Raw genomic sequence first — 14867 nt, 5'->3', positions numbered from 1 at the left:
AGTGTGGGGCCGCTGACCTTTTGCGCCAAATCCTGACATCTGCGCCTGCATCCACACTCTTTGGCGGGTACCTGTTTGTATTCCACAGGTACATACCACTTAAAATGCACTTATGACTGGCCCCAGCCAGTCCTCCAGTACTAGTTTTGCTGGTGTACAAACACTCTCCATGATTGGTTGTTCTGTTCATCAAGAGAGTTGTGTACCCTCTTGATGACTGGTCTGTGCCAGTCATCAAGAGGGTTTTGTACCAGTCTGTGCCAGTCATTAGGAGGTTGTGTACCCTCAATGACTGGTCTGTGTCATTCATCAAGAGGGCTGTTGACTCCCTTGATGACCAATTGTAAAGACCCACATATGTGGGCGGCTGTGCCTGTAAATGCCTGGGTACCTGCTCCATTTTCACCAGAATATCAGACATCCACAGCCACATCTGCACCTTTTGGTGGGTACCCACCAGGAGATAGCAGGTACCCGTTCATCCCACCCCTTGTGCCCCCTCAATGACAATCCAGTGAAGGACTTGACAGAGTCCTGACACTGAGATTGGCAGTAATTAAATTTAGCCTTTTATTTGCCATTGGACTCTACAAATCAACACATAGCTGACCACCAGATTACTGGAGGAAGAAAATTTAAGATTCAGAAATAGAAAATCAACCACCTATGATCTTGGGGAAGTGGTCCCCAACCCACTTGTAAGTTATTTTTGACTCTAGAGAACTGCCAACTGGGGTAAAATGTTCTTGAGATTAACTAGGTGCTGGAGTCTGAGGGTCTGATATTTCCTTCTCTTTGATGACATTTTTGCCCAAATTGGGCCCAGGATTAACCTTGATGTTTTTTTTGTCAGGAAGAGAATTACAAACCACCACACTGAGTTCACTCCAACACTTGAGGTAAAGGTTGGTTGCAACAAACTCTATGGTCAAAGTAAAACTGACTTGTAATTACCACTGGTGGCCGCACACGCTGGTAGAATCTGGTGTGGGGTGCCAAAGTGTCCAACAGAGTTTCTGGGCATGCGGTGCTGCGGTGAACAAGGGCTCCGCAGGCAGCTGGGGTGGCACAGGACCTTCTAACTGTGGAGGCAGAGCGCATATGCTAGGCACGGGGCGTGCAGACAAAGGCGGTGTGGTGGTCAAATCTGGCGCGGGGCGCCAAAGTGTCCAACAGAGTGCCTGGGCGCGCGGTGCTGCGGGGCACAAGAGCTCTGCAGGCAGCTGGGGCGGGATCTTCAAACGGCAGAGCACTGTAAAGCTCAAAAGTGTTCCTGAGAACCTTTCGCTGAGTGCAGAAAGGGATGTATGAGGAAACCTCTGCATTTCCTGGTTCACTAGACACTAAAACAAGCCCACCAATCTCAGATTGGCAGGTTTAATGTAGTGATAGTGGAGTGTTATCAAAAGATAACTGTTGTTATGAAGTGGGTGTGATGAAGTTGTTAAGAGTCTGGACTTCAACCAGGCAATATTTGGCCAAAGAGGACCCCTCAGAGAGTATGTAATTTAAGTGTTGTGTAGAGTTGTTATTTCATGTGTAAGTGTTTGTAATGTGTGTAAAACCAAAATATAGAGTGACTATATTGCGGAGTGAGCAGTTGTGTACTTTGTCATAGGGGAAACTGAGTGCAGGTAGTCTGCTGGGGGAAATTTACAACAGGGGAGGAGAGCCTCCTTTTATAGACAACAGTGGGGGATTTTAGCTCCAGAGGAGCTCCACATGAGATATTTTAGCTAAGTACATGTGGGTTTTTGGCTAGTACATATACTGAATGGGTAAATGTGATTGGTCAGGACTGTACATGTGATTATGGGTTGTGATCTGCAGGCTGAATCAGGGGGTGTGATTGGTCAGGACAGGATGTTAGTGTAGTCATGCTGTAACCAGGTCACCTGCTGTTGTCATGCAACAAAAATCCACTAGCAGATGCAGCTATTGCATGCAGATATCACATGCAGCTATCACACGCAGCCAGCACCTGCATGAGTGCCTGCATGTGTACACTGTATGTATGTAAGTGATGATGCAGCTGTATGTAAATATTTATGTAGCTCTGTATGTAACTGTGTGTGTAGACAAGTCTTGTAAACCGTGGTTTGTGTAACTGTTTGAGATTGTAAAGGGTGTTGTGAGTGTATAAGAGTATGTAACTTCTGAGTGAGTGCCCTTATGAGTGTTCTGTAAGGCAAGACTTGGGGTGAATTTGTCCCTAGAAGCTGAATCTTGTGGAGCATTAAGTGATTTATAAGAGGAAAAGGGAGATTAAGAGTGAAACTAATAGAAATAAGAAAGAAAAGCAGAAATTTTTTGATTTTGGTATATGGGATACCATAAAGCATACCACAGCACGTACACACTAGGCGCGGAGCGTGCGGTTGAAGGCGGCGGAGAGGAGCAGACTTGCTGAGTCCAGGAAGTCCAGCGCGGACTATCTCGAGCGGTGTGGTGATTGGGGGAAGACGTCACAGCCAAAGCGGGCTATGTCAGCAGACGTAGCTGGGGCGGAGACAGTGAGTGGGATCCCAACACCAGAGGCTAGATAGGGGCGTGGATGGTGGATGATCAGAGGTCTGGCGGCTGTCTACCACAATCCTCAGAGGCTCAGATGACAGAGGGGGAGCAGAGGCAGGCGGCGTGTGTGGGATTGGAGGTGGGTTCCTATTTGATATTTCTGTTTCTATAGGGTTTATGACACGCCACGGAGTTCTCTCTCAGTTTATTATCTACGGTGTAAGACTCAAAAGTGGTTGTGAAACCCCTTTTGCTGAATGGAGAAGGGGATGAAGGAGTTGCAAGCTCTGCCCTTCTATACTACCAGCTGCAAGACCCACCAAGCTCCGCTTGGCAAGTTTTAATAAGGTGATAGGAGTGGATGCTCAAGATGAGTTTGTTTGATATACAATACAAGAGTTGTTATTGATATATAAGGGTTGTTGTGAGTGTAGTAGTAAGTTGTAAGTGTTGTGAGTACAGGTGGTGAGTAAATCACTGATGAGTAATAGACTGGGGAACAAAGATGGGGGTTGAGAGAGCTGCTCATATAGAAAAATGTGAGGGATTTTTGCTCCAGGGGGGCTGTGAAAATACAGGAGTGGCTGTGTACAACTTATGCAAGGGGTGCGTGCATGAGTGAGGCTGTGCTTAATTTATGCAAGGAGGTGCATAAATGAGGTGGGGAACAATGAGGTTGTGGGGCACAACCTGCAGGGGCAGTGCTACATGATGTAATGTGGATGGCAAACAAATACAAACTAATATATGCAGTGGAGCTAGAGTGGAGCGGGGGACGTTGTGGTATGCTTTATGGTATCCCATATGCCAAAATCAAAATTTTCTGCTTTTCTTTCTTATTTCTATTATTTTCACTCTTAATCTCCCTTTTCCTCTTATCAATCACTTAATATCCCTCAAGATTCAGTTTCTAGGGACAAATTCACCCCTAGTCCTGCCTTACAGAACACTCATAAGGGCACTCACTCAGGAGTTACATACTCTTACACACTCACAATACCCCTTACAACCTCAAACAGTTACACAATCCACATTTACAACACTTATTTACACACACGGTTACATACATAGCTACATAAATATTTACACATAGCTGCATCATCACTTACATACATACAGTGTACACATGCAGGCACTCATGCAGGTGCTAGCTGCATGTGATAGCTGCATGCGCTAGTGGATTTTTGTTGCATAACAACAGCAGGTGACCTGGTTACAGCATGACTACACTAACATACAGTCCTGACCAATCAAACCTCCTGATTCAACCTGCATGTCATAACCCATAATCACCTGTACAGTCCTGACCAATCACATTCACCCATGCAACATATGTACTAGCCAAAAACCCTCATGTATCTAGCTAAAATCTCTCATGTGGAGCTCCTCTGGAGCTAAAATCCCTCACTGTTGTCTATAAAAGGAGGCTCTCCTCCCCTGTTGTAACTTTCCCCCAGCAGACTACCTGCACTCAGTTTCCCCTATAACAAAGTACACAACTGCTCACTCCTCAATATATTAGTCACCCTATATTTTGGTTTTACACACATTAAAAAACACTTACACACAAAATAGCAACTCTACACAACACTCACATTACATAACACAAACCTCTGAGGGGTCCTCTTTGACCAACTATCATCTGGTTGAAGTCCAGACTCCTCACTCATAACACATTTTAGCAACTTCATTGCACCCACTTTATAACAACAGTTATCTTTTGATAACACTCCACTATCACTACATTAAACCTGCCAATCTGAGATTGGTGGGCTTGTTTTAGTGTCTAGTGAACCAGGAAAGGCAGAGGTTTCCTCATACATCCCTTTCCGCACTCAGCAAAAGGTTCTCAGGAACACTTTTGAGCTTTACAACGTATGGGTGTGTATGTGTATAGTGAGGGAAAGGTGAGTTGAGATGTGTGACAGGGGTTTGATGGAGTTTTGTCCCTTTTTTCCTTCGGCTATTAGCCAAAGAAAATAATGAATTTTTCTTTGGCTAAAAGCCAAAGGACAGCAGAGATGGCCGGGCCAGCTCCACTGCAGCTGGCGCGCTGGCTGGCGCTGGAACATACCAATACATATCCGCTACTTACCAATAAAGACCAATACGTATCCGATACGTACCAACACATACCAATACGTACCCAATATGTATCCGATACATACAATACATATCCAATACAGTGTACTGTACACCTTGCCAAGTTTTTTTTTTAAAAAAGAAGCCCTAACCCCTAACCCAACCCCCAAAAACCCGCCCCCTAACCCCCAAATGGGGCATGGGGGCAGTGGGAATTGAACCAGCAACCTTTCTGTAAGGAGGTTCTGCAAACCACTAGGCTAACAACCATTGATTGCGCTGCCCAGGTTTTGTGGCTAGGTTCCTATGAACTCAGCTCCGCCAGCCCGGCCAGCTCTAGCGCCCCTTTGGCTTTTAGCCAAAGAAAAATGCACATTTTTCTTTGGCTAAGAGCCAAAGAATTATAGTGCCACAGGTGGTTTGATGGGATGCTAAAGGTTGTCCAAAGGGCTAACTTGCAGTGTAGTGGGGCTCTGGTTACACTTCCAGTGGGGAATAGGGGGTACTTTGGCCGTAGATTCCATTTCTTGGGTCTGTTTGGATTTACCATGAGGCCTTCTTTGAGTAAAAATATACATATGAGAAAAACACTTTTGATTTCTTTCCCATTTTGCATACACCACCGCTTGATTCTCAACTTCAAGTTGCGTTGGCGCGCCTGTGGGGTCAAGGGAATGTCAGATTTGACCTGCCTGCCGCAAACTTGACTGCGGAGGCAGGTCAACGCCGGGGATGGGTCAGATTGACATTGGTGTGACCCCTCCAACCCAGCTGTCAAGCCAGCATCAATGGTGCATTGCGCTGGCATGAAAGAGGGGTAAAGTTACTGCATTGGCTTTACCCAGCCAACCCCTTTCAGCCCTGCTGAGCAGGCCAACGGTACGGCTGGGTTGGGCCAAGTTGACGGCCCCGTTGGCCTGACTGAGTGTCAGAAGAGCGTCTGACACGGCGAACCAGCCAATGGAGGCTTGCCAGCAGCAGCAAGCCAACGCCGTTGGCTGGTTGGGCCCGCGTTGAGCATTGGTCATGATTGGCTTGCTGTCCGGGTTGGCAAGTAATCATTGGATTGGTTTTTTTTTTTTTTTTTGAGTGAGGGTCCTATATATGCTTTTGCTTTAGGAGAAAGGTAATGAGAGTTCCATTTTTCAAAAAAAAAAAAAGAGAACATGTTGAAAAACGGTTGTCAGCAGGAATACTGAACAAGAAAATGTGGGGGTTAGTTTAGCACAATTGGTGACCTAACAAGAAGGTCTTTAGTCTACACTACAGGCATGTAGCTGTCGCTGCGGGATGCAGCATCACCCTGTTGTTGCAAGCCCGTGTGACTGTGCAAGTAGGCTCAGTCACTGCGGCCGCGACCCCAAATGCAACGTCAGGTGACGCTGCGGGCAGCAACAGCACCTATTTCCCCATAGTGCTAGCGGTGGCAGTACGACCCTGGTTGCTGGACCACATGGCATCTGAGCTCTGGGTTCAAGCCCAAGCTTGAGACACTTTTTGCACCAGCCAAGCGAGTGCAAATAGTACGCAGGCATTGCGTTGTGCAAGCCCGGCGCAATGCATTTTGTGTTGCGCTGGGCTTGCGTCAAGGATGTGCCAATGCACTTTCATCACGCAGGGCCTCCGTCAATGAAATGCCAACGGCAAACCTTGATGCAGGTCCTCCGTCAAGGAAATGCCAACGGCAGCGCCGGTTGCTTCCCGCGTAGAGACATCACTTTGGCCACCAAAGCAAATTGGTGGCATTGGGGGGGGGGGCGCCGGCGCAATTCATTTCGTCGTTGCTGTGTCAACCGCGCTCTGTGGTGTACCACAACGGCAAAGCAGTGGAGATCTTTCTATATAGGGGGGGGGGGGTTCTTTCATAAGCAATCTATGAATTATGATATATTCTACGGACTCCTACTTTTATTATATTTACGGTTTATCACTCATTTCTGTGTGGATTGTGATTGTGGAGGGTTTGCTTGTGGTTTTCTTGTGGCTATGTTTCTCTTATGACTATGTTTCTCTTATGACTATTTCTTGCTGTGTAAGACTCAAAAATGGTTGTGAAACCCCTTTTGCTGAATGGTGAAGGAGATGATGGAGGTGAAAACTCTGCCCTTCTGCTATCAGATAACAAGACCCACCAAGGTAAGCTTGGTAACTTTTAATCAACTGATAGGTCTGGTCTAGCTCCAGATGAAGTTGTTTTATGACAGGTATGTGAGAGTTGAGAGTGATTTCAGTGGCCATTTTCAAATATAAGTGTTATAGTGATGTATGGTGGTGATGGTAAGGGTGAAGGTGGTATGTAAATAACTGGTGAGTACTGAGCTGGGGAGCTGACAACTGGGGGGAGGGGAGAGCTCCTTAATGTGAGGTATTTTAGCTACAAGGGGGCTCCTGGTTGAGTTATTTTAGCTGGCCTGAACAGGGGTTTGAGGGATTTTAGCTAGAGATGGCCCCAACAAACCCGTTGCAGGTACCTGCTATCTGCTGGTGGGTACCCACCCAGGGTTGGCAGGTACCCGCCAGCCTGTGCGTGTTTGGGTGCGGATGCTGGGTTGCTGGGAGAAATAGAGCAGGTACCCGCTTTTTTTTGGGCATGTGGAGGCTGCCACAACAACCAGAAGGACTGGGAAGGCATTCATTCCAGTCAAAGAGTTCCTGTAACCTCTTTGGCCAGAGAGATTCCTTCCAGTTGAAGAGGCTACAGAACCCCTTTGACTGGAAGGGATTCCTTCTGGCCAAAGAGGTTACAGAAGCTCTTTGAAAGGTGTTGACGCTATCGATGCTTAGTCTTCATTTCTCCTCCTCACCCAACTCTTGATACCTCCACACTCCAAATGTGGAGTTTGCACACCCCACACCACAACACCCCCCCTCAAACTCCACACCTCTAAATACAATATTGTTTGAAGAAAAAATTGAGAAAAAAACGGGGGAAATGTGAGAAATGAGGAAAATAACAAGACTGAGAGAGATAGATCAGAAGGTTTAAGGGAACAGTTTCTTCATGGAAATTGAGTGGATTGTCGCCTTGACGGGTTTGGTCATGAAATCGGCTATGTTGGAGTCGGTTGAAACCCAATTGAGGTCGATTTGATGTTCCCGGACCGCGTCGTTAACAAAGAAGAAGTTGCGTTTGAGACTCTTCATTTGGCCTTTCGATGCGTTGTCGTCCGAAATTAATACTGCCGCTCTGTTGTCACATTTGATTGACATCTTAGGATTCACGTTGAGTGATTTGATGATAGGTAAAAGGAAAAGAAGGAAATCGACCGATTGTCCAAGAGATATGAATTCCGCCGCACAAGTCAAGGTTGCCACCACCTTTTGTCGTCGTGATCCCCAAGCAACAGGCGATCCAAAGAGTGTGATTATGAAACCGGATGTTGAACGTTGAAACTCGCCTCCCCAATTTGCATCCACCCAGGTTACCATCTCATTGCCCGTTGCCGATGTAAAGCTCAAAAGTGTTCCTGAGAACCTTTTTCTGAGTGCAGAAAGGGATGAATGAGGTTACCTCTGCCTTTCCTGGGTCACTAGACACTAAAACAAGCCCCCCCAATCTACGATTGGAAGGTTTATGTAGTGATAGTGGAGGTGTATCAAAAGATAGCCTACTTTGAGCAGGTGGCTTAAGGGTTATGGTGATGTAGCTGATGTGTAAGTGTTGTAATGAGGTTGTAATTTGTATGTAAGGGTGTAAACCACAATATAGAGTGGGCTAATACTGTAGAGTGAGCAAGTATTGTACTGTTATGGGGTAAGCTGAGTGCAAGTAGTTTGCTGAGAGAAATTACAACTGGGGGGAGGAGAGCCTCCTTAAATAGAAAAGAGTGAGACATTTTAGCTCCAGGGGAACAAGAGAATGAGGGGTTTTAGCTGCCCTGAAGATTACAATGAGGTATTTTGGCTGGTGGTTGACAGGTCACATGAGGTCATGATGTCATATGAGGGAATTCAGCTAGTGAGAAATAGGAGGTGAGATATTTTAGCTGACCTGGCCTGTCAACTGATGTCATCTGCAAGCTGCATGAGGGGTTTTTGCTATCTTGACACCTGCATGATGTCATCTGTCAACTGTCAGACTGCAGCCCCTATTACACTAGTCTGCATGCACCTGCATAAGACTGCATAAGCCTGCATCAAGTGTGCATAACACTGCATGACACTGCATGACATGTGCATAGCACAATGAAATGAGTGCAGCTGATGCGGTAAAGTATATGTAAAGGTTTAGACAAGCTGTCAGTGTGGTCCAGGTAACGGATTACATGTCCTGGGTAAGTGTGGTTCATGTAACGGATTACATGACCTGAGTACGGTGTTTGTGTGTGTGAAACTGGCTGATGGTGTCTTGAAGGGGTTGTGTCTTCTGATCCAGAGGTGTAAGGTGTGTTGTCCATGGTGTGCTGTGTAGTTTTGGCCGTAGAATCCAGTGGTGTTGCCGTATTGGTTGATTTGAGAGGGTACATATGAGAAAAAAAGGAATTTTTGAAATGGGCTAGATGGGTAACCATAAAGCATACCACACCGATAATGCCAGTCTTTTAGATTGTGTCGTGTAGATGTATTGAACTAGATGGGATAGTGCAGCTCAGTGCGATTCATTTGGATTTGTGCTGAATCTCGCAAGGTAGTTTACCGCGAAGCTTAAATCAGGTCAAGTGCCTAAGGCCAAATAATTTATTGACCCGATCAGGGACTGATAGAGTGTTGCCGACACCAGTTCACCCCACGATGTCGATAGATTATCACCTGTCAGTGGAGTATGAGTTGTGATTAAATTTGGGTTCACTTTGCGTTTGTATTTGTCCACAAGTTGATTGATAAGCGTATGTTGGCTGAGGCAGATTGTGTCATCTTTGTATTTGATTCTAATACCCACAAGTTTGTCGGGTCTCGTATCCCATTTGAGTCTGAGGCTTTTGTCCATGTTCTGTTGAAGCAATTCAATGTCTTGCTTGGTGTTCCCAAAAACAATCCCGTCATCCACGTGTATCCATACAATGATGATTGAGTTTCCTTTTTTGTACCTATATAAGCACTCCTCTACTTCATCACACTCAAACCCCCATCCATGTAGCAGACTCTTGAAGTGTTTCCACCAGCATCGGCTGGCTTGTCGAGTACCGTACAAGGCCTTTTTGAGTTTGAGAACCTTTCCTTCAAGGTGTGGAAATAATTCTACAGGCGGATCCACGTAGATTGTTTCCTCAATCGGACTGTGTACGAAAGCGCCAGTGATATTGAAAGAATTTATGAGCCAATTAGTCCTTATTGCTAAGGTCAAGAGAATTTGGAGAGTTGAGAGTGAAGCGGTTGGAGCAAAGGTGGACCGGACGTCCTTTCCGAGACGTTGTTTGAAACCCCTTACAACAAAGCAAGCCTTCAGTTTGCTGATTGAGTTGTCCGCATTTTGTTTGATATCGAAGACAAACCGCGTTCCAATGGAATGCTTGTCCTCTTTATCCAGGATGTCGAAAGTGTTGATGTCCGTGAGCTGGTCCCATTCGGCTAAGCATGCCTTCTTCCATTCAGCGCCCGCCGGTGACCAAAGCGCACTTCTTAGTGTAGTTGGAATTTCGGCATCAGGTGTTGCCTGGAGAAGGTCGAGTTGATTGTCTTGATCCTTGCATATCTCTTTGGTGCGTTCCTTGCCCAGTGTCAGAACTCTACGGGCAATGGGATTGTTAGCTAAAGATGTGGGAGTAGGGAAAAAAACTTTTCCTTGAAAGTCCAGAAATGTGGCACACTCAGAGTTGATTATCTTCTGAGTAATCGGATTCCAGAAAAACCATCCCCGCTCATCGTCTTGATAACCTACAAGATAGCCTGTCCAGCCGCGCTGATTGAGTTTACGGCGTCTGTCTTTTGGAATGTGAATACTGGCCCTTGCACCAAATGGATAGAATGCGTCCGCGCATGGCTGTCGGCCGGACCACTGTTTGAGAGGAGTTGTCTTGCAGCGTTGATTGGGGATTTGGTTAACTAGATAACATGTGCATTGGTACGCATGCGACCAGAGTTCGGAGTGAGTTAGTGTGGTTCGCGCAATGTCTCCCAAAGTTTGGTTCAATCTTTCAGCCTCCCCATTCTGCTCCGGCGTGTATGGCGATGTAAAGATTAGCTGACACCCAATCAACTCAAGATAGTCCAAGAGTGGTTTCACGGTGTATTCTTTTGCATTGTCGGCGCGGATGAACTTTGGTGCCGTGTTGAAGTGTGTAACCATCTTTTTTACTAGTGCAACAATTATTTGTGGTACTTCTGATTGGGATTTCATGGGGTAGACGAAGGAGTATGTGGTGGCATGATCACGGATGGTGAGAAGAAAACAATTGCCGGAAACATCAGGGTTGAATGGACCCATGACATCTGAAACCAGTAGATCGAGACGGTTTTCGCGGGGAATAACTTCTGGTAATGATTGGCGCCAACGTTCGCTCTTGGTGTGCTTGCAGGTTTTGCAAATGAACGGCGTCCAGGATTTTAAGTCAAAGGACGGAACAAAACATTTGAGAAACTCCTTTATAATAGAGTCTGAGACATGGCCTAGTTGACAGTGCCATTTGTAAGCCGGTGAAATGAGTTTGTTGGACGACCTGGTGGCCACTGCGCGGATTGTTGAAGGGAAAAAATGGAAAGAGTCTGGGGTGATTATCCAGGAACGCTGGCGGAAGGTTGCAGTGATGGAAGCGAAGTCGGAAATTAAAAGGATGTCGTGATTGGGAAGAAAGAACGGTTGAAAACCGGACTCGGCTAGCTGGCCAAGGCCAAGAAGAGTGCCGGTCATTTCCGGGCTGTACAGAACCTTCGGAATTGTGAGGGTGCCATCCCCATTGACCATCTTGAGGGATCCACTGTGTGTCGCCAGCATATAACCGGTGGAGGAAGCCAGATTCAGTCTCATGGGAGGCTTGATTGGATGGAGAGAAGAAAACATAGGGAAAGATCCGCTCACGTGGTGGGTCGCCCCAGAATCCAAAACCGTGCCGGCGTCAGTCGCACCATTCGCATCCGTGCCCACCGCCGAACGAACTGACGCATTCTGATTCGGGACGGTGGGTGGGTTGTTCGGTGGTGCAGCTTGACGGGCGTAACCGGAGACGGGGCAACCAGATAGGAGGGTGTTGGGGGGCGGCAACTTGGCATCATTGCGTAGAACTGGACAGGAGGAACGCCAGTGCCCCTGCACACCGCAATATGAACATGGTTTCCCGACGAAAACTGAAGAGTTGGTGGGACCTTGATTACCCTTGCGAATGTTGTTGATGGCTGCCGCAACATTGTCAACTGTGGGATTGCCAGGTGTCCCCACATTGCGCTGTTGGGGTGCTGGTTGATTTGAGGTAGGTCCTTGTTGGTTGTGTGCACGGCTTCCCGCCTGCTGTTGAGTCTGTTGTTGTGTGTTTGTCCAGGACTGGTTGAGAGGTCGTTGTTGACTAGGATAGGATCAAAAGACCGAGACGGTAGACTGTTGCGTAGAGTCAAAACGGAGACTTTCACCGTAGGCCGAGGTGATGATCGTCTGAACTTTGCGTGCAGTAACTTCTTTCTTGGCACCGATTTGAAGGGAGATGTTCTGAAACATTTGTGAACAAGACATTGACGGGGGCACCGGGGAAACCGCTTGGAGGATAAGGCTTTGAACGTGTTCCGGGATAGTTGCCCCCACCTTCTTGAGATCCGCGAACGTGTCAAATAGTTTATTGAAGAATCCTTGGAACTGGGATGGATTGGTCGTGGGACCCGTGATACGGAACTCAAGCAACTTGTCAATGAGCTCCATTTGACAGAACCGGACAGTACCTTGAAAATTTGTTTGCAGAGCATCAAACGCTTCAGTGCTGGTTGTGAATCTATCAGTGATTGACTGAAGCTCATTGTGGATTGTGATTTGGATGAGATAGAGGATGCTGGTATTCTCCTGACCCTTGACTTTAGCGTAGTTGGCCGGATCATCAAAAAGATTTGGTATGCTGAGCGTAAGTAACAATACTTGGTTGAGACTTCTCTTCCACTTTGTGAAATTGGAGCCATCAGCCGCCAGGGGTTCAACATCCTGCTTGTATATGCCTGGTTGTTGTAAAAACTTTGTTCTTGGCGTCACCTTGGAAGCCGTTTGTGACATGGAAGCAATTGGGGATACTGGATCTACCAAGAATTCAGAGACTTTCAAAAGATTTTCCGTTGAAGACGTATCCAAGGGTGAATAAGACAGTGACGTATTTCGGGGTGCGCTTAACTTTGGTCAATAATCAGGTATAGGAATGAGAGCCTTTATTGGTAATCAAAAAGGATTTGGTACAATGCAATAGTTTATTGGAGTCAGAGCCAAAGTTGAAGTCGATTGCCCTTCGTCGATATGCCGAGTTACTGTTTTGGAGAAGACGTACGATATAGCCAATATAAACGGAGACGGAGGACGTTCGAGTTCTAAAGGATCTGCCTTTTCTTCAATTGGAGACAGAGGTAATGGAGGTAGTTTCAAAAGCGCCTTGTATGCCTTTGTCTGTTTCAGACGTTTCGCTCTTGTAGGTGGAGGTAGAGGTCCTGATAGTTCCGGTTGATCTCGACGGGTTTTTACCATAAAACGGGTCACCTGTTGTTTGATGTCAATCGGTAGAGACTAGTCCGTTGGTAGATCATTCAACTCTTAATCTGTTGACGCTATCAATGCTTAGTCTTCATTTCTCCTCCTCACCCAACTCTTGATACCTCCACACTCCAAATGTGGAGTTTGCACACCCCACACCACAACAAAAGGATTCCTTCCAGTCAAAGGGGTTACAGAAGCTTTTTGACCGGAAGGATTCCTTCCAGTCAAAGGGGTTACAGAAGCTCTTTGACCGGAAGGATTCCTTCCAGTCAAAGGGGTTACAGAACCTATTGACCGGAAGGATTCCTTCCAGTCAAAGGGGTGACAGAACCTCTTGACCGGAAGGATTCCTTCCAGTCAAAGGGGTTACAGAACCTCTTGAACGGAAGGATTCCTTCCAGTCAAAGGGGTTACAGAACCTCGTGACTGGAAGGATCCCTTCCATTCAAAGGGGTCACAGACCACGACTGGGAGTAATCAATTATTTTGAGGGGCAGGTACCCGGGGGCATTGGTCCGCTTAATGTTAAACCATTAATATGACATCATTTACACTGTTTCTGCAGCCTCAGACTTTTTGTATACACAAATTACCCCTTTATGACAGCTCATGTAGTCTACTGTCACCTTAAGCATGTGTTAGAATGTTCTGTTGTATATTCTGACATCATGTATGCACCCCTGGCATGTTTAGAATGTTTTGTTGTAATTTCTGACACCATTCATGCGCCCCTGAAAGGTCATGACATCACTTGTATCCACTCCCACCAGCTAAAATCCCTCCCTCTGTTGTCTAGATTAGCTGAAACCCTAACCCACAAGCCCCCTCTGAGACTCCATTTTTGTCTATAAAAGGAGCTCTCTCCACCCCAGTGGTCTGCTCCCCAGTTCCTCACCCAGAACTTACAATTCACCCAACACTCATCCACACTCAAATCCTAAAACCCTTATAACCAAAATTCAACCCTTATAACAAAGTAATTAAAACAATTACACATTTCCAGTCAAACAAGATTTCATCTGGAACAGACCAGACCTATCACTTAATAAAACTTGCCAAGCAGACCTTGCTGGGTCTTGTTGACTGATAACAGAAGGGCAGAGCTTGCAAATCCATCATACCCTTCAAAATTCATCAAAAGGGTTTCATTACCACTTTTGAGTCTTACAGCAGGTATCCAAAGATACCCGGGCGGGTATCCACCCAGGCCAGAGGGTACCTGCTGTTGGATGTGGATGCCAGGAAATGGCTAAAAAGGTCTGCGGGTGCCCAGGCAAGGGTGTAACAGCTACACTACAAAAAGCGCAGCGTAGCGGTTAGCGCAGCTGTTTTTTGGCTTGCTACGCTGCGCTAGATAGTAGCAGTCAGAAAAGACAGCTACAGCTTTTTGAAATCCCTGGTAAAAAAAATTGTATTTAGCGCGCTAATTTCAGCGCCCACATAGCTCTAAAACTCTACTTTTAGTGGTAGCGTAGCACCAAATCACTAAAAATAGTGTAGCGCAGCGGTTTGGAAACCGCTTTTCTACATACACAGGGAGAAAAAAACCCAGGGAAAAAAGCTACCAAAACTACCACTCCGAGAGAATTATATGAATAAGATGAATAGAAAGAGATGATTGGGGGAGTATATGATAATGAAACTGACAGGATTGATTAGGGTATTGGGAACATAATTT

The sequence above is a fragment of the Puccinia triticina genome, chromosome 1A (genome assembly GCF_026914185.1).
Source record: "Puccinia triticina chromosome 1A, complete sequence".
Lineage (NCBI taxonomy): Eukaryota > Fungi > Basidiomycota > Pucciniomycetes > Pucciniales > Pucciniaceae > Puccinia > Puccinia triticina.
The sequence above is the reverse complement of the archived record's forward strand: the minus strand, read 5'-3'. Positions refer to the sequence as shown.